This window comes from Chrysemys picta, chromosome 2 (genome assembly GCF_011386835.1).
Source record: "Chrysemys picta bellii isolate R12L10 chromosome 2, ASM1138683v2, whole genome shotgun sequence".
In the NCBI taxonomy this organism is placed as follows: Eukaryota; Metazoa; Chordata; order Testudines; family Emydidae; genus Chrysemys; species Chrysemys picta.
Window position 1 is genome coordinate 132,069,045 of NC_088792.1, and position 6,000 is coordinate 132,075,044.

The following is a 6,000-nucleotide window of genomic DNA, read 5'->3' on the forward strand; positions in this document are numbered from 1 at the left end:
TGGCCATGGGGGAGAAGGGGGACAGCCAGCTCCTCTGTCCGTGGGAGGAGTGGCGGGGGGAGCCAGCTTCTTTGGCTATGGGGGGCACAGAACATGCCCCTCCAAAAGCAGCCAAAATTTTATTCCTGTGCACACCCCTGACTTACAGTATCTAGCTTATATACATTAGTTAAGACTAGGGTGACCAGATGTCCCATTTTTAAAGGGACAGTCCCATATTTAAGCCCTCCTGGAGGTCTTCCAATTTTTTCTTATGTAAGCAGAGTCAGGCTGAGCTCTACCCTGACATCTGGTGGTGAATTATGTGTGGAAAAGAACTCCAGGGGCTGATCTTGTTTGCTTAGGCACACCCATCCACCTGGCATGAGACAACAGCAACTGATAGTGGTTACTTTGGATGGGGTGGGATCCCCAGTTTCTCTGTTATTGGGGCAGGAGGAATAAAGTGTTGTTACCCTGATTATGTGAATCAAGGACAATGAAACTGTTTTATGACAGAGGGTCTCACCATCACCTAAGTAGCTCTTGCTAGACAAGGGACATGGGTTCCACAACCCAGTGAATTGAAAGAGGATGGGACAGGTATGTATACCTGATGGTATGGGCCCCCTTTGAGGGCCTGAAACACCAATTGCACCATCTCCTCTCTCCCCTGTTGAATGTCAGAGCTAACTTTGATTCCATTAGGAGTCTAGTTACAGGCTGCTGAGCTGAATTCACGTTGGGCCAATGGTGCACCAGCACTGGGGCTCCCCTGCTACAAGCTGAAATCACAGAAAAGCTAAAGTTACAAAGAGCTGAGATCACTGAGTGCTGTATTAACTATTGGGGGAGCCTGAAGCTATACTGCTAAGCGGCTGGCGGAGCAGCAAGCAGCGCAGAGCCTTGCAGGGGCGGTTGGAGCGGCCCAAGGAATGGCGAGCAGAGCCGTTTGCGGGGACAGCTGGAGCGGCTCACAGGTTGGGGAGCAGAGCGGAGCAGCTCGTAGAGTAGAGCAGTTCGTGGGACGGCAGGAAGTGGACTGGCTCGTGGTGAAGGCTGTGGCGGAACCCCACGGAGAGACGGCCGGTCAGCCTCTGATCACATAAGGTGCACCATAACACCCTGAGTGCCCCCCTTTTACTCTGGTGCTGCACCGACCAGGGACAGAGACTTTGGGGGTTGTTGGACTTTTGGGACTTTGGGTGGTTGCTGGACCCAAGAGACTTTGGGGGTATTAGACTTTGAGGACTCTGGGTGATTTTTGGGTTGCTGGATTCAAGAACCAAAGGGAAAGGACACGGCCCAATTTGGGGTGGGTCTTTTGCTCATGGTGTTAGGAACCCTGTTTGTGGTGTTTTTTCCAATTTAATGCTGATGTCGTTTACTTCATGTTATTAAACATTTTCTGCTACACTCAGACTCTGTGCTTGCGAGAGGGGAAGTATTGCCTCTTAGAGGCACCCAGAGGGTGGTATGTAATTGTTCCAGGTCACTGGGTGGGGGCTCGAGCCGGTTTTGCATTGCGTTATTGAAACGGAACCCCTAGATACAGAACCCGGCCCTTGTTGCTGCCAACTTAGATGGGCAGAAGGGTTACACTTAAAAACAGGCAAATTGTCCCATATTTTCTGTCTCCCCCTGCCATCAGTACTGGTGGGTCCTGCTGCTAGCCACATCCCCACTCACCAGCCGCCCGCCCGCCCATCAGTGGTGAGCGGGGAGGAGGGTCCAGTGGCCGACGATGGGGGGAGGGGGTGCAAGGCTGGTGGCAGGGCAAAGCTGCCGCTCACGGGACCGGACATTCCCCTTGCTTGTCCATCAGCATAGCCCCCACTGCGTGCCAGCTCTCAGTCAGAAGGGCCCGCCCCCGTCCTGTTTCCGGCCAGCACTTGCTGCGCGCTGTGAGCTGCGGTGGCTGGTGAGTGCGGGCAGGCATCAGGCAGCAGCCGGTTACATGTCGCCTGTGCTGCCCTCCCATCAGCCCTTTACTTGCTCCCCCTCTCTTTGTCCTCTCCCTGCATTTCCTCTTCACCCCCCTAGCTCCACTGTTCCTCCACGTCCCCCCTGGCAGGGTGTATCCTGCTCCCAGCGCTGTGCGGAGAACCAGCCCCTGGTTGGAGCGCTCAGCTCACCAACAGCCTGGCCATCAGGCTCCTTCCTTCCCCCACTGCCTCTCTGGGTCGGCATCCCAGGAAAGCCCAAGACCCTCCAGCCCGGGGCGCTGGCCAGGAGGAGCCGAGCCCTGCATGTGCCAAAGCCCCGCACAGCACTGGCAGAGGGAAGCCTCCCTGCCCCCCAGGTAATCTCTGGAGTGGCGGGGAGGCGGAGAGAAGTGATTTCCAGCCTGTTCCCACCCCGACTCTGCAGGCTCCACAGTAGTGCTCCAGGCAGGAGCTTAGCACTGTCTTCACCCGCTCCGTCCCCATGGCACCTTCCCCTGCTGAGCCACCTCTCTGGGTTCGTTGAAGCCCCTGCAGTCCCTGGGCCCTGGTGCACAATGCGCCTTTAGGGCTTAACGTCTTCCTGCCCGCACTGTAGTCAAGGGACAGGCAGTGGAGGTGTCCGCTGCCTTTCAACACTGTGTGGGCAGGAAGGGACAAGCTGCTTCTAGCCACAGGGGAGCAAGGGGGTGGGAAGAGATGAGTTCTGCAAAGACATGGGCCAGGTCATCCCTCCCCACCTCGTGTCTGGAAGCAGCTCCTGTCCCTTCCTTCCCGCACAGTGCGAAAGGCTGCTGCTGGCCACATTCTGGTGTGAACCCTGGCAGACATCTGTGGGGGGGGGGCATGTGACCCTTCGTGCCCCCCCCTGCACATGTTGCCTTGGGAAGATGCAGCACCAGGTACCAGAAGAAGTGGGTCTGTCCCAGGGGACCAGCCAGGTACAGATGGCAGAGAGCGCCAGGCAGGGAGCGTCGGGTTAGTCGGTCCCACCCTCCCCATGCGAGAGAGTTGTATGGGAGGGTGTGTCACCTCTCCCCATGTGAGCCTTAAAGATAAGATGGTAAATAAAAAGAATCAAATTAAGCAGTATTTCTTTTTAACAGGGACTCAGTCAACCTGATGTTAATTTAAATGTTTGTACTGATTAGTTCTGATTAATTGCCATTGAGCTCACTTGAATAAGAGTAATTTTACCAGTGTCCCGTGTCCAACATAGGGAAATATGGTCACCCTCATTAAGAATAGAGAAGACTGAAGAACTCCAGACAGACCTAACAAAGTTAAGGGTCATATTCTGTCACCCTTACTCTTATGGAGTAAAATGTTACTTCCTAATAGCAAGGGGAGTATCAGAATAGGACTCATCAAGAGTTGACAAATGCATGGTAATGCCCATTGGACTGAATAATATAGGGTTACCATTCGTCCGGATTCCCCCGGACATGTCCGGCTTTTAGAGTTAAAAATAGCGTCTGGGGGGAATTTGTAAATGTCCGGACTTCCCCCCCCGCAGAGCACGCGCTGCTGACAGGGCAGCCGGTCGGATGGTGCCACTTACATGGGGCTCCGACAGCCAGAGAGAGCCCCTCCTCCACTTCCCCCTCCTCTCCCGTGCAGCTGAGAGCTCTCCCTCCCTCCCTGCATTCGCAGGTCACCAGCCAGCCGTTCGCACCGGCAGTCTGGAGCTCCTCCCCCTGCTCCTCCTCCCCGGCATGCTGGTCTGAGCAACAGGGTAAGGGGGCCGGGGGTCGGAGAAGGGGCAGGGAGGTTCTGGAGGGGGCAGTCAAGAGACAGGGAGCGGGGGGGGGGGGGGTTGGGAGTTCGGGGGGGGGGACTTTCTGGGGGGGATGGATAAGGTTTTGGGCAGTCAGGGTACAGGTAGGGGGTAGGGTCCAGGGGGGCAGTTAGGGTGGGGGGGGTCTCAGGAGGGGACAGTTAGAGGACAAGGAACAGGGAGGCTTAGGTAGGGGGTGGGGTTCTGGAGGGCAGTTAGGAGCATGGGTCCCAGGAGGGGGCAGTCAGGGGACAAGGAGCGAGAGGGGGGGTTGGGAGTTGTGGGGGGGCTGTCAGGGGGCAGGAGTGGGGAGAGGGATCGGAGCAGTCAATGGGACAGGGAGCAGAGGGGTTTAGATGGGTCGGGAGTTCGGGGGGGGCTGTCAGGGGGTGGGGAGTGGTTGGATGGGGCGTGGGAGTCCCAGGGGTCTGTCTGGGGGTGTGGATAAGGGTTGGGGCAGTCAAGGGACAGGTAGGGGGTAGGGTCCTAGGGGGCCAGTTAGGGGACAAGAGGCAGGGAGGCTTATGTAGGGGGTGGAGTCCTGGGAGGCAGTTAGGGGTAGGGGTCCCAGGAGGGGTCAGTCAGGGGACAAGGAGCGGGGGGAGGGTTGGGGGTTCTGAGGGGGGTGGGAAGTGGGAGGGGCAGGGGCGGTGCTAGGGCAGGACGGGGGCGGGGCTAGGGCAGGGCTCCTCCCGTCCTCTTTTTTGCTTGCTGAAATATGGTAACCCTAAATAATATGAACAACTCATATACATTGCTGGGTTTTAAATCAAGTGTAACAACTCAAAAAACAAACAAACAACCCCCCAAACCAAAACAAAAAAAGGCCTAGACATCACTGTGGACAACTCAGTGTACAGCAGCAGTGATCAAAAAAGAAAAGAAAACGATAAGTCAATACAATAGAAAATAGACAAAACATTATAAAGTCATTACATAAATCGGGTGCATCACCTGAAAACTGTGTTTTGTTCTGGTTGCCTTACTGCTAAAAAATGGAGAAATAAAAGGTGGTTCAGGGAGGGTAATAAAGATGATAAGAAGCACAGTTTCATATGAGGAGACCTGGTAAAGACTGTTTACTTTAGAGAAGAGACCAATAAGAAGGGACATATTAGAGATATACAAAGTAATGAATGGTACAGAGAAAGTAAGCCAGACAATCTTATTTTCCCTTTCACTATACAAGAACAAGGACTTAATCAATGGACTTGAAATTCAACAAATGCAAAATTAATAAAAAGAAGCTGCACAGAGTACACATGACCTGTGCAGCTCATTGCCCCAAGATATCATGGAGGCCAAGAGCTCAGCAGAACTCAAGAAGTATTAGGCATTTATATGGATGACAAGAAGAATCATAGTTACATAAAGAAAGCTAAATAAAATAAATTGGTGCTATATACTTCATAGCATAAACTGTTATCTGATGGACTAGGAAGAAATTTCCCCTAGGGGGAAATGATTCTATGACTGTCCAGTCTGGGATTTCCTTCCTTTGAATCATGTGGTACTAGCCTCTGTCAGAGACAGGAAACTGGGCTAGATAAGCCCCTGAGCCAATCCAGGAGAGAAATTCCTACACATAGTACTACTCTTACATTGAAGCCTTACAGTAGTTAATAGGAATGAACCGTCTAGGACTCTGTAGAAATAACTCTCAAAAGTGATAGGGTGAGATCCTCACACCTGCTCCAGCCCTTTTACCTGGTTTAACAAAAACATTGGTCAAAATATCAATAAAAACAGGACATAGACAATCATGTAGGGAAATTATGAAGGTAGCACAAGAGAGGAATCTAAGCAAGCAGGTTTCTAATGGAAACAAAAGCAAAATAATAGAAATGAATATAATGGAACAATTTTACTAAACAAAACAAAAGTGTACTGTAAAGATACAAAGAGGGAAAGAAAAGGACAAAACTGAGATACAGGACTGAGGACACAGGGGAAGCAAAAGAAACCTAAAATAAACTAGACACTATGAAATTAGGAAAATGAGATGAAATTGAGATGAAAGGGGACAATGTAAAGATGATCTGTAGTTTATTATTGTTTTAATGTAGTGCAGCCAAGAGGAATATTTCCTTAAATAGTTGTGTAATGTATCCTGTGCAAAAACCAGAAGGAGAAAATTATAAAACTATTAATAGAACGCTAAGGAAGAATAGTATAAAAAGGGACTAAATATTAACATGATAGAGTTGAAAAGTTAAAAGCTCATAATTAGGTTATTGCCAGGGGTATGTTTAAAATCTTAAGCAGTCTTTTATAAACATTAAAAGCAATGCAGTGGCACCA